The sequence below is a fragment of the Crinia signifera genome, chromosome 6 (assembly GCF_055691185.1).
Source record: "Crinia signifera chromosome 6, ASM5569118v1, whole genome shotgun sequence".
NCBI lineage: Eukaryota > Metazoa > Chordata > Amphibia > Anura > Myobatrachidae > Crinia > Crinia signifera.
This window is the reverse complement of record NC_139222.1, coordinates 229743934-229768575: the sequence shown is the minus strand read 5'-3', so window position 1 is coordinate 229768575 and position 24642 is coordinate 229743934. Positions and strand designations below refer to the sequence as shown.

The window sequence follows — 24642 nt, the reverse complement described above, 5'->3', positions numbered from 1 at the left end:
ATAAATACAAAAATGTTGTGTTTGTTTTTCTACTTTTTTGTTTACTTGTTAACTTATTTTAGTCTTGTCAGTAATGTAGTTGTGTGATGATGATGCTGCTGCTGCTGCCTGTGCGGCAACCTAATTATCTGGTCAAAGGGCTATACAGCTAAGAGATAGAGCAAGTTAAAATTTAACCTGCAAGGATTGTAAACCAAACCTAGGGCCAATGAACCTTTGGAGTTTGATATGGTTAAGGGATAACCAGAGGTACACGTCTCAAATTCGTCATAATCAAGCAGAACCTGCTGGTGGTGATCTCTGAAATTGCTCAGGTAAGGGCGGCACTTTCCTTAACCTGTAAAACAGATTATATCATAGTGCTAACATCATAACAAGTTAAACAGAGCAGTGAAATCATGAGAGGCGATCACGCTGTAAATTCCAGCCTCGCATTTACGAGTTAGTCTTCACTGTATAAACGGTACTGAACGTTGGTAAATATCACATATGTTTGATTGCATTCCAGTTTTGTATAAATGAAAACAAATAAGTGCGAACGGCCATTACTGGGGTGATGCAGCCAGGAAGCAGGTGTCAGACTAGGCACATATCAGAGGGAAGCAGCATGCATCATAAATGCATCATTATATTAATGTGCTTATTATGAGAAAATATACAACCTTACCTTATCAGTGCTTCACATTTTGTTTGTTTTAAATGAACAGCTGCTAGTTATTGCGCCCACTAATAAATCCAGGGACATTTAGGAGACTGTTTAGAACATTCTGTCTCCATTGTACTGTATTGCTTTCAAATGCATGCATATACTGTATGTATATATATATATATATATATATATATATATATATATATATATATATATATATATGTATATATATATGTACAATCCAGCAGACCGGCACCCTCCTTCACTTGTAAAATGCCTGTTGGTCTGAGTCTTTTTTCTTGAAGCAAGTCCGTGGGTGCAGGTTGTTGGATTCTATATATATATATGTATATATATATTATTATTATTAGTTATGTCTTCAGGAATGAGAGATCTTCCCCAAAATATCACAGTAAATGCACTCATACTTTTACCTTCATGAAACCTGAGTGCCGCCTATCTCTCTGCTGTGTGTATATATGTATTTGTATGTATATATATATATATATATATATACATATATATATCTGAAAATAAGTCAGTGGCACTCACGGCTTTTAGTGAAAAAATCTTGTGTATTCAATCACAAATACATATATAAATTACATTTAGTACTTACAGTTGCATTGTTGTAATCTACTATATGGGAGAACTTTCATTAATATCATTATTATTATTATTGTTATTATTATGTTACTAAAATGATCTCTTTTGATTGATTTGATGTCTGGGAGATTTATGCTAGCATGCAGTGCATGAATACAGCAGCCAGATACATTTACTGCAATAGACTTGCAGATGTGTCGTACTGGAACATGACAAAAATTGGCTCTGTTATTATTACTTCTTTTTGTTTACTTTTGCTACGTCCATGGCAGCTAGTCGTATGCAAGTTGTATGTGTGTGTGTCTTCCAGAAAAGTAACACATGTTATTATCTATTTAATACAGTAGATGTTGCATAGACCAGCTGTATATTTACAAACCTACACTCAGGCAGGGCCTGAAATATACTGTAATTGGCCGAGAGGGAACAAGGCCAAGGCGGAGAATTAGAACTATAAGTAGACCATGATATATTAACCACACAACCTTAAATTGCTGGACTGAATTTATGTATTTGTGGAGTCATTCTAAAGCGTGATCATTAAACAAGGAATATATGAACATCTTTTAACCTGGTGTCAGGGTTGCACTATGTAAGACCAAAGTGTTCATATCATTTCACTTAATTTTCACCATTGTGACGCAAAGAGGATATTGCATGTGACAACGGCTGATGTGTGACTTGGGGGATAGCTTATCCATTTTTTTGCGTGTAGAAATCCATGTGTCAGCGTGTAGAAATTTGGGGGATTTGACACTACCCAAAAAAATAGTTTCTAAAAAATGAATAGATTTTGTGTGTTTATATATACTGTATAATTATATTATTATTATATTTTTTGGTACTTATGTAGTATCTGGGCGTCCGATTTTGTGATTGTATGCCTTACCTTAAGGCATACAATCAGATGCGATTCAACGCGATTTTCGGCAAAATCGCATCGAATCGCATCCGATATCGCATGCGATGCGATTCGATGCGATTTTGCATAGGATTCAATGTTAACAAGGTCCTGTTCATTTCCCCACTATCCAAGTGGGCATAGAGTTGATTTTATATAGCGTGGCGAGCGCAGCGAGCCACCGTGCCCGAAGTGTGGCGAGCGCAGCGAGCCCCGCGAGGGGACGCGTAAAACATTTTAAGTAATCCGCGGCCGCTCGCCAGGCTTCGGGCTCGGTGGCTCGCTGCGCTCACCACGCTTTATAAAATCAACTCTATGCCTACTTGGATAGTGGGGAAATGAACAGGACTATGTTAACATTGAATCCTATGGAAAATCGGATCGCATGCGATATCGGATGCGATTCAATGCGATTTTTCCGACCCGATTTTAAAATCGGGCGCCCAGATACTACATAAGTACCTATTTTTTTTTTTTAAGGAACGGCAGTGCGCAGATTAGCTTTATATTGTATATACATTGCCATTTGTTCAAATATAAGACATTTATATCAAGTGTGGAAAATAATTGTATATAAAGGGAAATAACGTGTTTAGAAAAGATATTCTGAGTAGCATCTGTAGTCCAGTTAAATTACTTATTTATAGATTATAAGCTTGCAGCAGGGCCCTCTCACCTCCAAGTCTGTCTGTTGTTACCCAGTTTGTTTTATCACTGTCTACAATTGTAAAGCGCAACGGAATCTGCTGCGCTATATAAGAAACTGTAAATAAATAACTATAGATGGAAAAGTAAGAACTTCCTAAGGTACTTATTTGCTACAGTATGTTATTAAATTAACAAAGTTTTATAAGATAATTAAGGTCACAATTCCTAGTAGTAGTAGTAGTAGTAGTAGCTGTAGTAGTTGTAGTAGTAGTAGCAATAGTAGTAATAATAATAATAAAACGTAGTAATGAAAATAATAATAATATACAAACAATGATATTAATTACTAATACAGGTTGAGTATCCCGTATTCGAATATCCGTTATCCGAATTATTCCGAAAACCAGACATTCCAGAAAGTGAAAATTTTTAATTTTTTTGCTAAAAACTCACTGGGGAAATTTGTAACAGCATCACTGGGGACATGATATGTAACTGGCACTATATATGTGCAAGACAATGATTGCTTGGCATTCAAATTCAGTGCTGAGATAGTACACACATTTTGTTTCACGATTTGAAACCTTGTTTTTTGAACAAATAAAATATATTTGTGTGTATTTTATGTGGTAATAAAATATATTTGTGTGTATATTATGTGTTTATACAGCATAAATGCAAGATACTTCAAAATACATCATTGAAATATTAAAATATTCCGAAATACGGAACAATCCGTTATTCAAAATTCTCCTGGTCCCGAGCATTTTGGATAAGGGATACTCAACCTGTATGAATTATTTTTGCTACTGCTACTAACACCACTGCTATATCCTGTAAGCAGCACATAGAGAATATGCCAAGTGGTTTATGGAAGTAAAGTAGTGGTGGGCGCTGAGGTACCCTGTACATAACCTTATAATAGAGACATGAGAACTGAACAGCTATAAGGTTATTTTGCAATACTGTATATTTGACAAATGTCTCATATAATGACTTTATAAATGAGGATTGTTGAAGGATTACAACACCAATATTTATGAATCACTGTGGAGTCAGACCGAATGTCATTCTATGCATTGTATGTTGGCAGTAGGTGGGGGGTGTGTGTGTGTGGGGGGGGGGGATGCAGAACTGGAGAAACACATAGAACTTTTGAGAACTACAATAAAATGTAGGTATACACATAGAAGGATACAGTTAAAGAGCTGATACAGGGATATAGATGAGCATAGGATGAGCATAGAAGGCATATAATATGTGTGAAGCAACACATAATAGGACCTCATTCTGAGCCGTGCACAACTGTTACCAATAGCTTCTTCAGCCGTGGCAGCCCATTGGGTGCAAGAGATCTCCCAAAAATACACCCCATTTCTATTTCCTAAAATAAGAACTCAAGTTGTCCGAAACTCCCACAGCACTCCCGATATGTTCCTAAAAGATGAGTCACACCTGTCTATTGCAAACTCACTGCCCAATTGACACCCTTTCATTGAAAGATTGATACATTATCTGATGGATGGGACCATTCGCTGTTTCATTCTCACCTATGTGTGTCTGCTAATATTATCTATAGCGCATGTGCAATTGGAAGATAGCCACACAATCCATCTGTATGAAGACTTGTTACCAACTAATGGTGTGTACACACGGCAGATATGCCGTGCTATGCGAGTCCCGATACGATCAGGTGGTATCGGGACTCGCATCGCACGGCATGCTACAGAGGGACAATTTTGACTATATAGTGCAGATCTGCACTATATAGTCTTGGCTGCCCTCTCTATTTGACTGCCGATGTTCACTCACAGGGGAGCGCGAAGTACACAATCAGCATGTGATATGGCTTCCGATGTTCTCTATATCGGCAACATCGGAAGCCATATCGCACCGTGTGTACACACTATAAGACACGAAAATTTAAAAGCAGATTTTGGCAAATAGCCAGGTTGGGTGGAGGGTAGAGACAATAAGTGCAAACAATAGGCATTGCATGAGCCGGCGAGCATAGCAGGAGGCACTCAGAATAGAAGGTGAGAAATTAATATGTGAATGGAATCTCTTGGAAGTTTACACCTTATAGTGAGTGGTAAATGAAGCAAAGAGTTAACACTATTGTATCTTAGAACTTGATACAAACCAAAACGACAGCGTCGTGCAAGTACTAAAATGAAATAACACCAATGAGTCTGGAAACTCAATATCAGATATGTAATAGCAATTATAATGAATATTAAATAACAAAAATACTTAATATAACTTCTAAATATCATAATATGTATTATGGGGCTAATGTTTCCCTCCAAGAATCTTGTGAAAGTTTTATTCTAAAAACAAAACATTCCAAAAGTATCTATCTATCTATCTATCAATCAACAGTTTCTTATATAGCGCACACATATTCCGCAGCGCTTTACAGAGAATATTTGAACATTCACATCAGTCCCTGCCCCAGTGGAGCTTACAATCTATATTCCCTACCACATGTACATGCACACACAGACATTCTAGGCCTAATTTTGTTGGGAGCTAATTAACCTACCAGTATATTTTTGGATTGTGGGAGGAAACCGGAGTACCCAGAGAAAACCCACGCAAGCTATCTATCTATCTCTTTATCTGTCTATAATGTTCTTGTTATGATAAATTTCTATTGGTGTTCTATAAATGCTAAATACTGAGCTTCGTATAAATTAGATATTGTAATTGAAATGGGAATTAAATTAGATAATACCTCAATTATTATATCAGTATTTATTATATTGCTCTTGTGTTTATTTATGAACCAAATTAATAAATCCCAGCAAAAGTACCCCATAAAAATCCTAGGTGTATAGGAAGATCTGACTACTTGGAACTGTGGGCATTGACCGGGATACCAATCTACCAGAAGGTCATGCGCTGTGACAACCTTCAATTATTTACCAAAAGAATTGACCTTCAGAACATTCACTATCAATATTAGCAGGTCCAGGATGCTATTATTTTTTAAACTCACCCTTGATACTGCTTTTACAGATACCATAACATAGCACATCATTGAAATTGTAGGCTTTATCATTCCAATATATAGCAATTTGATCTAATTAGAGTTCATCAGTTTCATCTCTGGGATCTAAGGACTGTAGGTTAAGGCTGATGGACCATACACATGGGACCCTTACAGCCCCATTTCTAAAGGGTCCCACATACGCAGAGATTTGTGCCAGAGATTCATAACGGGAGATTCAGCATGGGAGATTTCACTCTCTCAGATAATGGCAAGTATTCAATGCCGGTACGAGCGGCCGGCGAGGGGGTTAAACTGCGAGGATCACAGAAAACCAGTGATCCTCGCAGTTTAACCCCCGTGCCGGCCGCTCGCACTTTGCAACGTTCCGGGGGAATCCTCGCAGTCACAGAACGGCGAGGATTCCCCTAAACTGCGAGAGCCGAGGCTAGTGCAGCAAACTCGCTGTAATTAGCCTCGATTCTCGCAGCTTTTGGAGGCACATTCGCAAATTCCCCCTCGCTCAAAAAACGGAGCGAGGGGAAATTTGCGAATGAGGGGGGTCAGTTGAATACTGACAGGGTGAGCGGTGACTGTGAGCAAAAAGTCCTGCTTGCAGTCACCGCTCGCCCACAGCATTGAATATATGCCAATGAGCCAGATACAGAGAGATTTGTGTCAGAGATTCATAACGGGAGATCAGCATGGGAGATTTCACTCTCTCAGATAATGAGCCACATACAGAGAGATTTGTGCCAGAGATTCATAATGGGAGATTCAGCATGGGAGATTTCACTCTCTCAGATAATGAGCCACATACAGAGAGATTTGTGCCAGAGATTCATAATGGGAGATTCAGCATGGGAGATTTCACTCTCTCAGATAATGAGCCACATACAGAGAGATTTCTGTCAGATTCATAACGGGAGATTCAGCATGGGAGATTTCACTCTCTCAGATAATGAGCCACATACAGAGAGATTTGTGTCAGAGATTCATAACGGGAGATTCAGCATGGGAGATTTCACTCTCTCAGATAATGAGCCACATACAGAGAGATTTCTGTCAGATTCATAACGGGAGATTCAGCATGGGAGATTACACTCTCTCAGATAATGAGCCACATAGAGAGAGATTTGTGTCAGAGATTCATAACGGGAGATTCAGCATGGGAGATTTCACTCTCTCAGATAATGAGCCACATAGAGAGAGATTTGTGTCAGAGATTCATAACGGGAGATTCAGCATGGGAGATTTCAAATCTGTCACAACTGTCACACAGAAACACCTTTAACATAAACTCTATAATATACCTTTAATTGGTGAATACATTTTATATCTGACTGCATGCCTTGACATGAGATGATGAGAGTTGAACCCAACATATTTCCTCCTGATAGCAAACTTTATAATAAATAAATACATTTCCCTTCAAGGCCTAGTACTAAATGTACTATCCCCTACATGCCATGTGTGCCAGCACTTTATCAGAGATGAGGAGAAGCGATTGATCCAACGTTGTACATATACCATAAGGAAAGCGCAGTTTGATAACTGATATGACCATGATAATGAACGTTGGTGGCACAGTGGGAGCAAAAAAATATATATACTTACCCAGTCCAGTAGACAGACAGGAGTAGACAGACAGTGCAAACTGTCACTGCAGGCACATGGGAGGAGGAGCAGGGACAGCGGCCAGAGGGAGCACAGCTACACCTCCAGCATCATCCCGGCGCCTCTATCCACAGACTCCGCTGGCGCTGGATGGTAAGCTGATGGAGCAGCGGGCCATTCCTCCACTGGCGCAGGGCAGTGCCGGGGCTTCCTAGAGGCAGGAGGCAGCCGGGACCCTGGCATGGGAGAAGCAGAGGCCGGCCATGGATGGAGCCTGCAGCTTCTCCTGCAGGCGGGATTCAGAGGACTCGCTCAGAATGCGCTGCTCACCACCTGCTATGCAGGCGATGTTTTGTGCAAGTGCTCTGAATGAGCTAGCGGGTTTGTTATTAGTCAACCAGTGTTACCCCCTACTACTAGCAGACCGTGAGAACCCCTCTTACCAAAGGCCCGCTCTCTATTCTATGGTCGGTAAGGAAACACAAACACTATAAGGGCCAACAGGCCACCTTACCAATATTAGACAATTGACCGGTACCTAGTGAACTGGCCTCTGTGAGTACATGATAACCCCCATTGGAGCATCGGATAGACTACAACTGAGGACCCGTCCTACTATTCTATCCACGGCCTAGACATAAGGATAGCACCACCGTGAGGCGACTTGCACATGCTGATTATAGTACAGTGTTCTAATAGTAAAGTAATTAGTGTCCGGGTACCTAGCCCTAGGCCATATTGTTATTGTAAGGTTGTTGTGCAACCGTGTGCGTAATTTGTCATTAAATGCCCTATCGTCTAGCAGTCCAATAAGAGAGTCGTCCGACTTCCCCTCAATTAACTTGCCTCCGAGTTGATTAAGGTTTCAGTGTTACCGGTAACATTTAGGTCTGTACTATACCCATTGTGGGAATATCTGTTGCTGTGTTAGTGTTAATATTATAGAGTATAAGTTACATTGTACATTTACTGTGTGGTTAGGGGTGGTGTGCCGGAGTTTGGTAACGGTACTGTGATGCCTCTAACGCTGACTTGAGATATTTCATTAAGGCCCAGTTGGGCCGGGAGTCGAGCTGCACCGTTATGAACCTACGGGCCTGACTGTAAAAGCATAACCTGTTACACCCTTGCATTTCATTTGTGGAGTATTTACCCTGTTTGTGGTGAAATATCACCAGTGCTATATCCTTACTGAAATTGAAACCTACATGCTACCTACCCTTGCTAAAAAAATAAAAGAAAGTATTCTACTATTTCTGTGGTCCGTCTTCCGTCCGAGTCACCTCTCTTCCCCGAGACCAAGAATCCGAATGGCCTCATTCGGAATGCTACATATATGGCCCCTGGTGACAGCAATGGGCGGTCCCGCATGTCGCTGTCATCAGACTAAATTTATACTGCATGTAGTATAAATCTAGTCATCGCCATTGTTCTCTCAATTCAGAACACATATACAGTATATATAGCGGCAAGGACAGCATCTTTACACATGAAAGTAATGTGATAGATCAAGTCCAGGTTTTAGAGCAGCAGCAAGAAAACTGATGTGATCAAGGTTGGGCTTATTAGCAGCACCTGTGGCTTCATAATAAAAGTGTTTCCAGGGCAGGAGGTCATTGGTCTTGATGGTGGAATAGCTGCCCAAGTGATAGGCCGTGGTGTGGGCTATGGTATGGTCCACTGGATTCTGAAGAGTTCAAACTACAGTATGCTGTGATTATCTGTTTGCTGCTTCCTGTACCTATACTTGCCTATGCTGTATACCTGGTATGCTGTGACATGCTCCAAAAATAAAGAGTTTATCTTGATCCAATGTATGTGATTCCTTGTCAAAATAAATATATATATATATAGAGAGAGAGATAGAGAGAGAGAAAGAGAGAGAGAGAGAGAGAGAGAGAGAGAGAGAGAGAGAGAATGGAGACCGGCACTCCACTTGGAAAAAACAGGTACTTAGCTTTTGCAGGGGACAGAGACATGTAGGCAGAACAGCGCGGCACTCCAAGCAATAATTCAATAGCCAGATGGTAAACGATTTATCAACGTTTCAATACAATAAATGCAGTATTTTCCTCAGGATTCCTGATGAAAATACCGTATTTATGGTGGCAGGATCACATGCGATACGTTGCATGTGGCCCTTCTGCACGCAATGCATCGCATGTGATCACCGCACCCTGCCGCCAGGAGGGGGTCCGACCCGGAGATCTTACGTGCAGCACGTTTAATCTCCAGGTCGAATCTGATGCACACGGGACCGAGCATCAGATTGGATGTCAGACACACATGCTATGCACATGTCCCGTGCGATTTCACCTGATTTCTCAGCCTGGTCTGCCGGAATCAGATGAAATCGGGCCCAAAACACACAGGCCCTTATTCAGATCTGATCGCAGTACAAATTTGTTCTCAAAATGGGCAAAACCATGTGCACTGCAGGTGGGGCAGATGTAACATGTGCATTTTGAAAAAAAAAGTTCTTTATTTTTTTTTTTTAAACTGCAGCCTGCACAGATCTAACTAATCCGTGCTAACTAATCTGATCTAACTAATCCGTGCTAACTAATCCGATCTAACTAATCCGTGCTAATCCCTCAGGCTGCTGACTTGTATTGGTATTTAGCGGCCGTACATACGGCCGCTATTTACCAATACGCCAGAATACGACTGCCTATGCCATCGGCAGATATGAATCTGTAAATACGTCAGATTAGTAAATCTGCCCTATTTACGATTTGTATTTCAGGCAAAATATGACTGATGCCAGTCGTATTCCTATTTTTAATAAATTTACCCCACTGTCTAATAAATGAGTGTCTTGCCTTTGTTTTTTAGAGGGGAGGTCATTGTTACAGAATATAAATACTTTCAGTTACACATCAATAATTTCACCATGCAAAGTTTGAATGACACATGCGTAAGAACAATCTAATGTAGCTTAATGTTACTTAGCTTTACACTGTTTACAATGAACATTAAAAACCATTTATGCTCTTTATGGTACATACTGTACCATAACTCATAATAAGGCTGGTCCTCCAAGAATTTATTTTGAGGCCCACTCCTTTCCTAACAAACTTCAGGGAATTTATTGCATAACATCCTTTTTTATTTGGCATGATTTTTTTTGTATGATTTTTATCAATACTGATTTAAATTGCTGTACTGTGTTAATATTCCATCCAAAAAATATCCTAGTATAATAGACCAAACTCCAGCAAACTCTCATTTAAAATGAGCTTTAAACTCATGTGAGAAATTCAATTAATGCCAATCATTAATTATTTTTGTCTAATATCCTCTAAGAAGTTATTTATTTTCTAAATGAAAACACATAAAGGGGAAATGTACTAATACCGTGTTCACACTGCGAGTGTGAACTACACGCCATTTACCCAACATTTAAATGCCGGGAGCTGCGGCGAGGGAACCCTGTACTCACTGCTAGGCAAATTCCCGGGTGAAGCAGTTCTACCCGGTAATTTGCCTTTTAACACAGGTTTTTTGGCAGTCTGAATGGGTCAACCCGTGTCTGCATACCCGGATCTCAAACACGGGTACAAAGAAGGGATTTACCCGTGTATGAGATCCGGGAATGCAGACACTATTGACCCATTCACACTGACCGCTAAAAAACCCATGCTAAAAGGCAAATTACCGGGTTGATATGCTAGACCCGGGAATTTGACTGCAGTCAGAACGGGGTATTAGATGTGAATTAGACTTCGGGGGCCAAATGTAATAGGGTGAGAGTTTCAGAAAGTGAGAGATTTTGGGAGAGTTCTCCCCTTTTTTTTAAAGCAGCAATCAATTACATGGCAAAATCAACCTGGTTTTGCAGTGTAATTGATCGCTGCTTTAAAAAAAGGGGAGAACTCTCCCAAAATCTCTCACTTTCTGAAACTCTCACCCTATTACATTTGACCCCACATGTGATTTTGCTATGGGCAACCGATCAGATCTTGTCTACTACTTCTAGAGGGTGCTAAATAAATAAGAAGTAGATTTATTTATTTATTAACAGTTTCTTATATAGCGCATACATATTCCGCTGCGCTTTACAGAGAATATTTGAACATTCACATCAGTCCCTGCCCCAGTGGAGCTTACAATCTATATTCCCTACCACATGTACACACACACACAGACATTCTAGGGTTAATTTTGTTAGGATCCAAATAACATACCAGTATATTTTTGGATTGTGGGAGGAAACCGGAGTACCCGGAGGAAACCCATGCAAGTATCGGGAGAATATACAAACTCTGCACTGTTATGGTGGGAATTGAACACATGACCTCAGCGCGGTGAGGCAGTAATGCTAATCATTACACCATCCGTACTGCCCACAATTCTGATTGGTTGCCCATAACAACATCCCATGTGACGTCTAATTCACATCTTAGTAAATCTCCCCCATAGAATCTGTGGTAAATTTGTGGACCCATTTGTGTTTGTATCCATGCTTGCAAAAAATGGGCTGATTATCAGGGTTTTTTTTCCATCTGCTTTCAACAATGAATTCCGCCATCATCATCATATCATATCATAGTCTAATATTAAAATATTTTCTAATATGGAAAAAAAAGCAGTGCACCTTAGCATTGCCTGCCAATGAATCCCCTTTTTCCACTAGCAAAAATAACCCAGGTCGATGTGCGGGGACGTGCACCGACCTGGGTTTTTTGGTAGTGGAAACGACACCAATCCAAGTAGTTAACTGGGTTGGATTGGGATGCTCCCAGGTCCAGCGGCACCTTTTCACTGCAATGTAAAGGCACCACTGGGAGATGCTCTCCCAACCCGGCATAAAGCCGGGAGGGCGCCACCCTGGCCCACCTCCTGCTGGTGCCACCCGCCTGGCTTTATGCCGTTGGTATCCGGGTACAAAATCCCGGATGACACCCAGGTTATTTATTGTAAAAGGGGTATAAGTATTCAAAGCAGGATCTCCCTGGGACTCCTCATAGCCATCATCCAATCACAAGAGCACCCCCCCTCTGGCCACTTGTCTGACAGTGCAGGAAGCCCAGGCACTAAAAAGCTTTTAGAAAAGATTAATTCTGTTCATGTTAATCAGAAAAAAAGATTAAAACAACTATGTGATGATCCTTCTATGTCAGCAGGGTTTAAACAAGTAATTTTAATTAAATATCCTTTTCTTACGTATAGGACCTCATTCTGGTCCATTCGCAGCCAGCGTTCGTTCGCACGGGAACTGATGTTTGGCGCATGTGCAGCCGCATTTCTGCGCATATGCATACATCGGGTGTGCGCGGCCACTGCGATCAGAATGTTCGCAGTGGCCCTCGGGGCATGGGGCGGCAGCGGATAGTCACACCCATGGGAACGCCCAGCGTGTCATGGGCATTCCCATGTAAACGCTGGGTGCTCCCATGATAATCGGGGCGTGACGTCGGTGCTGGAGGTGGACAGCTGACGTCACTGGATGCCCGCCCACTTCCTCCCGAGGGTGCTCGCAGAGATACACTTAGAAACGCGTGCACGTTCCACATCATTCGATGGTCGGTAACCATCGAATGATGTGGATGTTCTCCCACAGGCTGCAAATGGATGTTTATGTTAAACATCCATTTGCAGGCCCTGCATGCGAACACGCGCTGCGAGGGGCGGGGGCGTACCACCATTCGCAGGGCGGGTTGTGGTTGACTCACAAGGGTTAAAGATTGCATCCAAGCAAATCAACCAGAATAACGCCCATACTATATACATATATATTTTTTTTAAGTATTTTTTATCAGAATTATGCTAATTTATTAAAGAAAATATATTGTGTGTTATTTTCGAGCCTTACAAATATAATCATCCTATAGTTCTTCTACATTAGTCATAAATGATCACCTCATATCCATGTTTTATTTACTTCTATCTTATCTCCCATCAGAGAGCTATTGTCTCACTGCACCCTGCATTCCATATGGAGATGTCTCCAGGCTGTCCCATCTGATTACCTCATCATCTCCCTGTGGAAATTGTTTGCCCTGCTAATATCCATGACTCGTGCACCATCTGAGTCTATCCAGATAAGCTGTAAATAGTTGAATTGCCCCTTAAATGCATCAATGTTGATGTTTCCCAAACAAACTACAATCATCCCTCTGCTGAGAAATTAGGTCACATTCAGACAATCGGAAACTTTTTGTGTAGTTTAAAAGTTTTTTTTTTTTTTTCCCAAACTCAAATGCAACTTGAGACTGGGGCTAGTGGTACGAGAACAGGGCTGGATTGGGCGTGCACTGCTAGGAAGTTGAAGATTCGCTGAATTGCAGTGGGCGTGTACTGTAGTTCCAGCCAAAGTACAGTAAGGAGCATATAATGCAACTAAAATTGAGGGGTCCATGTTACATGTTCTCTGACCCTGTGTAACGTACATAATGCTGACAGTGCGCGATTGGTCACAAGTGGCATAAATGCCCATTTATGCAGAAGTTTAGAAAAAGTGTTTTTACAACGCAAGCCGCACTTCTTTTACAAATATAAATAATACTTCATACTGGGGATGGCTGCATATACTCTCAAAAGTACTGTTGATAAAAAGAAAAACTTCATATTAGCGTATGCTACTATTTGCATGATGTATTTTATTTGGCCATAAACTCTAATGCAATGACCAGGGCTGCCATCAGGAATTTTGGGGCCCGGTACTCATTTCCAGTCTGGGCCCCCCTTCCTCACTTGACTTACCGTAACCCGGCTCCTGCCCGGATCTTCTCTTCCGCTAAACTGCAGCCCGGAGATCCCAGAGCGCAGGCTTCTTCAACTCAGTATGCCGTCGGACAATTAAAATGTGTGAGCCAATCAGAGCTTGGGTACTGGCAGTCGAACTGGTTTTGCAGTGTAAATGATTGCCACTTTAAAAAAACTGGAGATTTCTTACCAAATCTCTCACTTTCTGAATCTCTCATCCTATTAAATCTCACCCTGTATTTTGACTATATAGTCAAAATCGCATGCAGATCACCTGCGGATGGCATGCAGATCGCACAGGTTTTTTACCTTGCGCTCCTGATGCGCGTTCCCGGGACAGCGCAAATCGAAACCCAGATAGTCAGGGCAGCAATGACTATATAGTGCAAATCTAATGTAGATTGCATGGATTAAATGTAACTAGTACAGAGTTAGCAAAGATTGCATAGCACTCGAATCTGAAGTCGAATAGCAAGGGAATCTCACCGTGTGTACACAGCATAAGCCTGATGTTTAGTGATGACTTCAGCTACAATTCTGTTCTGCTATATTGAATCAGTAGTTTATGTACCATTAAATAAGCAACAATTGTTGCAACATATAGGAGCTCTGCTGATGGAGTTATATCTGCAATCCCACTGAATATGAAGGGGAAAAAAGGGTCTTATCTTTATTGCTAAATCCTACTAAAGAGTGAAATATACACCAATAATATATAAATTAATTATCTCACACCAATTAAGCTTAATAAGTGAGCTATGGATAATAATAAAACTGTCAGAAACAATAAGTGCTGACAGTTATATATATATATATATATATATATATATATATATATATATATATATGATATATATGTATATTTTTCAGCCTCCGAGTGTGTATATAGCAGTACAGGTTTCTATTAATAATCTGACAGGAAACAGTGTATCCAATCTGTGGCAGGTGTGTCCCGGGAAGGAGACAGGACGCTGAACTGTCAGTGTGGGACCGTATATAGCAGTGTTGGTAAGGCTGTCTGCATGGATCACAAGGGTTAATGGATGCTTCACCAACTAATCATGCTGCAGTACCCACATGGATTGCTTGACAGGGATAGTTGTACAAGTCTGTGACAGCGCATGGCTCGGTGGGGAGAGAGGGTGTGTAAGCTGTCAGTGTAAATCCATATATGGCAGCATTTAATAATGCTGTCTGCACGGATGATATAAATGAATTCAGAGCTGTTAGTGCAGCAGTACAGAAGATTATTGATCTTATTGATCAGACAGGAGTCATTCATATATATATCTATAGTAGAACGTATCCCTATAAGGGGATAATGCGCCGTGCTGTCCGTATGGATCCACATGCAGCAGCGTTAGGCAATGCTGTCTGCCCGGATCGTGACTAATTCACAGGCTGATAGTCTTGGAAGTGACAATCTTGCTCTTACTAGAGCAGTTATTAGAGAGACGCTAACATATCAGTCATACATAATTATCCCTCACATGGAGGGCGTGCATAGGAAGCAACCGCACATAGGCCGGTGCACGCTTCGTATATAAAGCGCTTAGTCAGGGCCTTTCATTGGTGCGCCACACAGTGAAGACATTCCTGAGAGTCTTTGCACATTGATATAGGCCTCGTTTTACACAGTGTGTTTATTATTTATTTTTATTAAAGGTTATTTATATGGCTCCACAAGGGTTCCACAGCTTCTAGCAATACATAAGTAAGCAAAACAAGAAAATAGCACAAGACAATTTAGGAGAAGTATGTGGTAAATAAAGACAGGGTATCAGGGGATAGGGCACTGAAGTAATTATTAGAGTGGCAGAGGTGGATATATTCCAAGAAAAGCACATGAGGAGAGAGGGCCCTGCTTGTTAGAACTTACATTGCAGGGGTAGAAGTGAGTATAAATGGGTGTGGATCAGTTGGTCACCAGCAAGATGTTAGACAGTCATTAGGTCGACATGCATTTATTTATTTATTTATTTATTTACAGTTTCTTATGTAGTGCAGCAGATTCCGTTGCGCTTTACAATTGTAGACAGTGATAAAACAAACTGGGTAGCAACAGACAGACTTGGAGGTAGGAGGGCCCTGCTGCAAGCTTACAATCTATATGTATTTAGGTCGACATGTGTCTAGGTCGACATGAGTCTAGGTTGACATGGGTTAGGTCGACAGGGTCATAAGGTCATCAGGGTCATTATGTCGACAGGAGTGAGGTCGACATGGTCATTAGGTCGACATGAGTAAGGTCGACAGTGAAAAAGTCGCCATTTTTTTCGTATTATTTTTTTTCTTACCCTTATGTCCTAGTGGATGATAGGGCATGAAATACCGCCTGTCGGCACATGTTGTGTCGACATGGACACCGAAACGTACCACCACGTCCCCTCGCATGGCTCGCTACGCTCGGCACACTATTTTATTCTCCCACCACGCCCTAGTGGACAGTAGGGCATGAAATACCGTCTGTCGGCACATGTCGGCTCAAAAAAAACAGTGAAATAAACCCATGTCGACTTAATGACCCATGTCGACCTAATGACCCTGTCGACCTAACCCATGTCAACCTAATGACCCTGTTGACCTAACACATGTCGACCTAAAGTCTTGTTGACCGTACTGCATGTCGACCTAAACTCATGTCGACCTATCTGCATGTTGACCTAGTGGTGTCGACCTAATGCTTGTCGACCTACTTGGTGGTGACCCAATGACCGTATCCAGTATAAACAGAAGGTTAGTATGAGAGATGGCTGGGTATAATGAAGTAGTGGGCCTTGAGAGCCCATTTAAAGATTTGTAGGAAGGCGGAGAGTCTGATAGGGAGAAGTAGAGTTTTAATGACAATGAGCACACTGATCAAATGGGCCCATTTAAGTAGGATCACATATACAATGCAATCTGGTTGAATTTTACTGCCCAGAATCACAATTTATTATGCAATCCTAATGTCCTGATGTATGTCTCCAAAAGGAGCCTGTCCCTGGGATTTGCTTCGCAGTGTGCTAAGGGTTGAGTCTGTGGCAGTTGTCCCGGAATTGATAGATCAAGCAGCATCGCATCACCCATAGAAACATGGAAGCGGTACATCTGTCAGAATGAACTTAGGTCTACAGTCATTAGGTCGACCCCACTAGGTCGACTGGCAGGAAGGTCGACCTGACTTAAGGTCGACATGGGCCAAGGTCGACATGACTTAAGGTCGAATTTGCATAAAGGTCGACATGAGGAAGGTCGACTGGTCATAAGGTCGACATGGGTTTTTCACCTTTTTTATCCGAATGTCGACACAGTCGACATGGACACAGTTGGCAATGAGAATCGGACCCTCGCAACGCTCGCTTCGCTCGCAATGCTTCGGGCACGGTGCCTCGCTGCGCTCGGCACACTATTTTATTCTCCCACCACGCCCTAGTGGATGGAAGGGCATGAAATACCGCCTGTCGGCACATGTCGGCTCATAAAAAAGTGAAAAACCCATGTCGACCTTATGACCAGTCGACCTTCCTCATGTCGACCTTTATGCAAATTCGACCTTAAATCATGTCGACCTTGGCCCATGTCGACCTTAAGTCAGGTCGACCTTCCTGCCAGTCGACCTAGTGGGGTCGACCTAATGACTGTAGACCTAAGTTCATTCTAATAGATGACCGCTTCCCTAGAAACCTATAGGGGAAGCTGCTGTGAACAGGGCAGGAGGGATCGTAGCAGGGATTAAAGATTCTCCTACATACATTTAGGGAATAGTTACTATTTGACGCTTACCCCCCAAAATTGGTGTTTTCAGAGAATTAGCCACAAATATTATATGACTAGGTGATTCATCGCGCCCCCTCTTCACACCGTCGCAAGGGGCTGCGCCCCCTTAATTTGTGAACATTTGTATATGAGAAAGATGGTTAGAATTGTATGAAATATGGCCTGTATTGCAACTTGAGTTATAGGTGAAATGTGTTAAATAGGGAGCACGACACAGGAAAACAGGAGGCTGGGTAGTGATAGAGGTGTGTGGACATAAGGGGGACTAAAGAGGAGGGTGGGAGATACTGTGCAGCTTCTGCCAGTGGGTGAGGGTCCAGTGTGGCAGTACAGGAGTACAGGATGGTGGCCCTGAGTCAGTGTCTCCTCCTACTGGGTGGGAGTTAGGGTACATGAGAGCAGGAGGCTGGGCTATGAGGCATGATAGGGGCATGTGGGCAAAACAGCGTCAGCGACTCCCCAGTGGTGGAAGTTACGGTTCAAGAGAGCAGGAAGCTGGGTAGTGATAGGGGTGTGTGAGTATACGGGGAACTAAAGAGGGGCTTAGGGGTGCCGTGAATTGTGGGAGGGTTGTGGGGGGTGCCGTGAATCAAGGGAGGGAGGGGGCGCAGGTGTCCGTGGATCGCGGGAGAGGGCGGGGGTCCGCAAAGCGTGGGAGGGGGCGTGAATTGCGGGAGGGGGGGTTTGCGAATTGCGGGAGGGGGGTATGTGCGGGGGGTGACGTGAATCGTGGGAGGGGGCGTGAATCATGGGGGGGGTGCGCGGGGGGTCCGTGAATTGCGGGAGGGGGGGCACGGGGCGCGATAAATCACCTAGTTGGTTATATATTCTTGTAGAAGGATGGTAGGATGTTGCTGTCATTCAGAATGCATTTACATAAACAGTAATAGTAGCAGTAATGCATTTACATAAACAGTAATAGTATCAGTAAAAGATCTGACTTAAAACACCTATAGTAAAACAGAACAGGTGTTATATATTATACAAAGAATTGGTTGATGATGTGTAGGTTGATGTGCACATAGTTGTCACTGTAAAAAAATTGCTACAAGAAAAAATCAACACAGAAAGGTCAACACATGTAAATGTTGACATAAGTGTGGCACTTCATTGGTGTCCATGTCGACACATGAGAATGAATATGAAAACATTCAAAAAAGAAAAATAAATCTTCAAAAACTCATGTCAACCTTTTTCATTGTCGACTATAGCCGTGTCAGTGTTTTGCATGTGCCATTTAATCCTGGGGTTGCCGGGTGGGGGGGGAGGTGAGGTGAGGTGTGTCCGCGAATCACGGGAGGAGGGGTCGTGGGTGGATGCCGTGAATTGCGGGAGGGGGGGGTCGCGGGGGGGGTGTGGGTGCCGCGAATCGTGGGAGGGGGGACGCGGGGGGTTGCAGTGAATCGTGGGAGGGTGGGTCGCAGGGGTGGGGGGTTGCCGCAATGACAGGGGGGGAATCGCGGTAGGGGGGGTTGCGGGGGGTGGGGGGTACCGCGAGGAAGGGGGGCCTGGGGGGTTGGCACAAATCGTGGGAGGGGGGGTCACGGGGTGCCACAAATCGCAGGAGGGGGTGTGTCACAGGGTGGGGCCGCAAATCGCGGGAGTCGCCGCAAATTGGGGGGGTGTGCTGTGAATCGCAGGAGGGGGGTCGCCGGGGGGTGCCGCGAATCGCCACAAGAAAAAATCAACACAGAAAGGTCAACACATGTAAATGTTGACATAAGTGTGGCACTTCATTGGTGTCCATGTCGACACATGAGAATGAATATGAAAACATTGAAAAAGTGAAAAATAAATCTTCAAAAACTCATGTCAACCTTTTTCATTGTCGACCATAGCCATGTCAGTGTTTTGCATGTGCCATTTAATCGTGGGGTTGCCGTGAATGGGGGGGGGGGGGGGGAGGGACACATTGCTCTGTTTCTGGACTTTCTTCTTAATTTATGGATTACCATCACCTGTGCTTAAACACCTTTCTTATCAATTACCCTGTTTAAAACAGGTGATGACAATCATAAATTAAGATGGAAGCCAACAAACAGAGCATTCTGTCCCTCCTGGAGAGGGTCATGTTGGGAGGTATGGAGTTGTGGGGCGCTCACCTGGTGTGTCTGGTGAGTAGCTGTGTCTTTGCTGTGTTACATGGAGAGGCAGAGGGTGTCTGGCACTGTGGGCTCACTGGGCTGGTTCTCTGTCGTGTGAGTCAGTCATGTGAGTCAGAGGCTCCACCCTGCGTTACAGCTTCAGGCACACTTTGAGTGACAGATGTAGCCAAATATATAAGAGATAAATGGGCCCCATGAAAGTGAATTTTGTTACATGAAAATGAATTGTATAACATGAAGTAAGTACTAGAGCTAATCCGGCAGGGTAAACTAATTGTACAGATGTGTCCTTTTTTCCTGTTGCTCATATTCCAAATAACGCTTCTTGGCTCAGCGGGTAATTTTCACTGAAAATGTGTTTTATTTGCAAAATTAGAATACATAGAAGCGATAAAACGACAATGCTAGCACATACTGGGGCAGATGTATTAAACTTGGTGAAGAGATAAACTGGAGATAAAGTGGAAGGAGATAATGCACCAGCCAATCAGATCCCAACTGTCATATTTCAAACACAGCTGATTGGCTGGTGCGTTATCTCTTCCATGTTATCTCCACTTTATCTCCATTTTATCTCTTCTCCAGGCTTAATACATCTGCCCCTCTGATCATTATAATGTGCATCATTTGTACATCTGTGTGTCACTGAGTCTGAATCTGTAAAAGAAAGGCCCCAATGCAGGAGATTTTCATAATGCCATAATTTATTGTGCTCCATGTTTCATTGTGCTTCATCTGAAACTTTGTACATGTACAATTAAGGTACAGTTAATATCGCAGCCTAGCATGTCTAGTACACTGGGAATGGAGCATTACAGTTGTGCCTTGTATCTCAAGCCATATGGCGTAAAAAAGTCCAGTCAGGACACATCTGTACTGGTTAATAAAGTTGTTGTCGTTGGTGGCCACACCCTTTCTTCCCGGAAACTAACTGGTGGCCATTTTGATAGGAATGTGTAAGTTTACTGAAGATACAGATGTGAACTTTGAACCTATCTATTCCTATACTTACTGAGCAAGTTTATAATGATGCGGGACTAATAAAAAATAAGGTTTGTAAGTATTTCAGTAAAAGATGAGTGGAGTTGAGGGCAACTAATGCTTCAAATATTATCCATAAAACATGTGAATGTAAAAATATTAAAAAGATCAGTTATTCCTACAGAATAAATATTAATTGCACAAATTAATTACTAGCTTTCATTTTTAAAATGGTCTATTAATTTAACAGCGTATTGCAATTTGCTGGCAAACTGTCAAAAATTTTTTTTCTAAGAATGTGATATATAAATATATAGAAAATTGATCAGTTGTATGTGCACAATATATATTTTTTTATTAATACAGGCCATTGTTTTCAAATATCTGCGTGAGAAATTAGATTATGTTGTAATTAATATTTAGTGCTCTTTGTACTGTATGTGGGCTAGACAAAAAGTCTAATCACCATATGGACTTGTGCTTGAGTCAATACACTCAAACAACACTTTATTGATATGTGCAGGATAAACATAACTTGGTTATCTTTGAAACCGTAGCTAGGCTTCTTGAAAGGATAATGTTACCAAATACACAGTCCAAATCTATATGATGTAGTTGACAAAATTCACATGGAAATATATGAATACTATGTATTTTAAAGTAATTACAAAATTGGTACAGATTTAATAAAATGTTATTATAAAAATATATCAGTAATAGAATCCTTGCTGTTGTTGTATCAGCAATATTATTATTATTATTATTATTATTATTATTATCATTGTTTATTTATATGGTACCACAATGGGTCCAAGGCACCTTACAAAGTGCATACGAATGTTATAGAATTTGTAACGTTTACAGTTTTAGTTTATTGATTTTCTATATAAGTTATCCCTTCATGACCCCCTCATGATTGCACAGTATTGATCAGTTATTACAATTTTATAGTGGTATCCAATTGAGGGACTGATTTTGATTACATTATACTGGTTGAGTATCACTCATCCAAAATGCTCAGGACCAGAAGAATTTTGGATAACGGATTATTCCATAGTTATATTTTTTTTGTGCATAAAACAAGGTTTCAAAACATGAAACAAAGTTTGTATATTATCTCAGGCACTGACCTTGAATGCCAAACAATCATTTTCTTGCAAATATTTAGTGGCAGTTACATATCATGTCCTCAGTAGGGCTGTTATAGATGTCCCCAGTAGTGCCAGTTACATGTAATGCCCCAAGTAGTGCAAGTCACAGATGTCACCAGTAGTGCCAGTTACAGATGTCCCCAGTAATGCCAGTTACAGATGTCACCAGTAGTGCCAGTTACAGATGTCACCAGTAGTGCTTTTAGCAAGAATTTTTTTTTTTTTTTCACTTTTTAGAATTTATGGTTTTCGGAATAATTTGGATAACGGAGATACTCAACCTGTATAATAATTATCAGTTATCTACATAATTACAATCTGTATCAATGACCACATACATTACAGTTCTAGTTTTATGGACTGAAGACCTTTAGATGAATACTAAAGATTAAATAACTTTCAGCTCCAGCTGGAAATAGAACCACAAATTGTCGGTTGCAGATTAAGTCCATTTCTGAGAATTTTCAGTTGTGATTTGGATAAAAACCATAGAAATTGAATGTATTTTTCCCAATCTCTTTTAATTAAGCATCAACATTTAATACTTAAAGAGATACATAATAGTTATCACTAAAACCAACCAATAAAACAAGATATATTTAAGTTAAAAATATAATTCATAATCCGTTCTTGTTGGATTAATGACCAGATCATTTTCAGTTACATGTGGGTGAATGATCAGAACTTGTTCAGCTCTAGCTATACTAATGACGAGAGTATTTTCAGTTCCAAGTGAATAAAAGATGAGATACTGTATTTTGAAATTCCAGCTTGATAAAGCTGGAATTTAAAGTTCTAGTTAACGATGATAGAATCGTCAGTTTTAGCTGGATAAAATAAACATAGAATTTTAATTTCTAGTTATATAAATGAATGAACGTATAATTCTCAGTTCTAGCTTAATAAATCAACAAATAATTTTCAGTTCTAGGTGAATAAATGACTAGAGACATTTAAGTTCAAACTGGATAAAAGATGAAGGAAATGAATATTCCAGCTGTGTAAAAAAAAATTGAACAATTTTCAATTATAACTGTACAAATTACCAGAAAACATTACGTTTTAGTTGATAATGATCTTAGAATTTTCAGCTCCAACTGGGTACTGTAAATAAACAGCACATTTTCAGTTTTATCTGGATAAAAGAGTTCAATCCTAAAATTAAAAATAAGTGAGAATTTTTAATTTGTATTCAATAAATGACCAGAAAGTTTTCAGTACTAGCTGTATAATTCAGTAATATTAAGTATTCTTAACTCTATAAACTACTCTCCACTGCTATAATTGTATTGTTGGAAATTAATTTCACTACATTAATACAGAACAGTATACTATCCCTATATATTACTTGGTCAAAAACAAATGATTTTACATTCCTAATTTTTATCCATGCCCCATAAGAAACAACGTAAGAGATAATATTTGCATCCTGACATTCATAAACCCCACAGATTCTACCAGTTTGTATTAGGATTTGGGTTATGCTGCTGGGGGTTAGCATTAGGCTGCGGAAGATGAGGGTTAGGCTGTGAAAGAGGTGAGTTGGGGGGGGGGGTTAAGGGTAAGGGTTACAATACTTACCAAAATGTGTCAGGTGTCCAGTATTTTGACTACTGGCTTCATGACCATCAGGATCTTCTACCCAACCCCAAGGTGAAACCCATATAGTCTATAGGCAATTTGATATTGTTATCAGCATTGTACTAATATAGCTATTATTTTGTTACTAAATGTGTAAAACCATTTTAAATATATTTTATAAATTACATTTAAGTATAATTAGAATTGTCTTTCCAGCTTTCAAAACAAAATATGTATCAAATATGTAGCAATGGCTTTCATATTTTACAAACTTATTCACTCTATTACTATTGTTATTATTATTATTATTATTAGTAGTAGTAGTATAATTATTTAGTGTAGTACATTTTAATAATGTGGGAATAGCAGTCTTGTAATTGCTTTCTATAGTGAGAATATTTTCTGATATGGTGGTCAAATATGGTGCCAGGCTTTGACATCATAGAGTACAGGCCAGCAACTGTCTATGCCCTTGGTGGCTGCCTATGTCCTAGGGATAATAACAGGGCTGGCACTACTATGGTGAACAAAGGCAGCCATCTTGGGTATGTGAAGCTTTCAGATGCTTTATGATGTCCCAGACTTGCACCACATACTGTTTTGCGTATTCTCAGCAAAACAAAATAAGTGGGGTGGCATCCAGCTGAAAGTGGCGAGTTGACATAAAATATGAAGTGTCTATCTTAGTTCTGCCTTGGTAACTAAGAGAACACTCCAGCCCTGGATAGTGTAAATTCCAAAAACAGCTAGATAGATGCAGTGCTCAATTGGGAAAAATGTCTACATTGAATGTATGTTGCTGCTAAAGGTAATTTTGTAAATGCAAATAAATGTCTGCTACACAATAAAAAGCCATCTTTAGATCAGGCATGACCTTTGAGTCATTAGTGGGATAACTAAGCAAGGTGGCCCATTTTGCAGAAGGATGGAGGATTTGGACGGAG

General features: G+C 40.9%; 1 protein-coding gene across 2 annotated transcripts in view; it reads left to right on the top strand.

Moving 5' to 3' along the window:
* Nucleotides 1-242: 242 nt before the first annotated feature.
* The window catches only part of A1CF (APOBEC1 complementation factor), a 64123-nt gene continuing 39723 nt past the window's right edge, over nt 243-24642 (top strand). For both annotated transcript variants that reach the window (XM_083149083.1, XM_083149082.1), the window contains exon 1: nt 243-314. The gene's annotated coding sequence lies outside the window, so the exon portion shown is untranslated. The remainder of the gene's footprint in view (nt 315-24642) is intronic.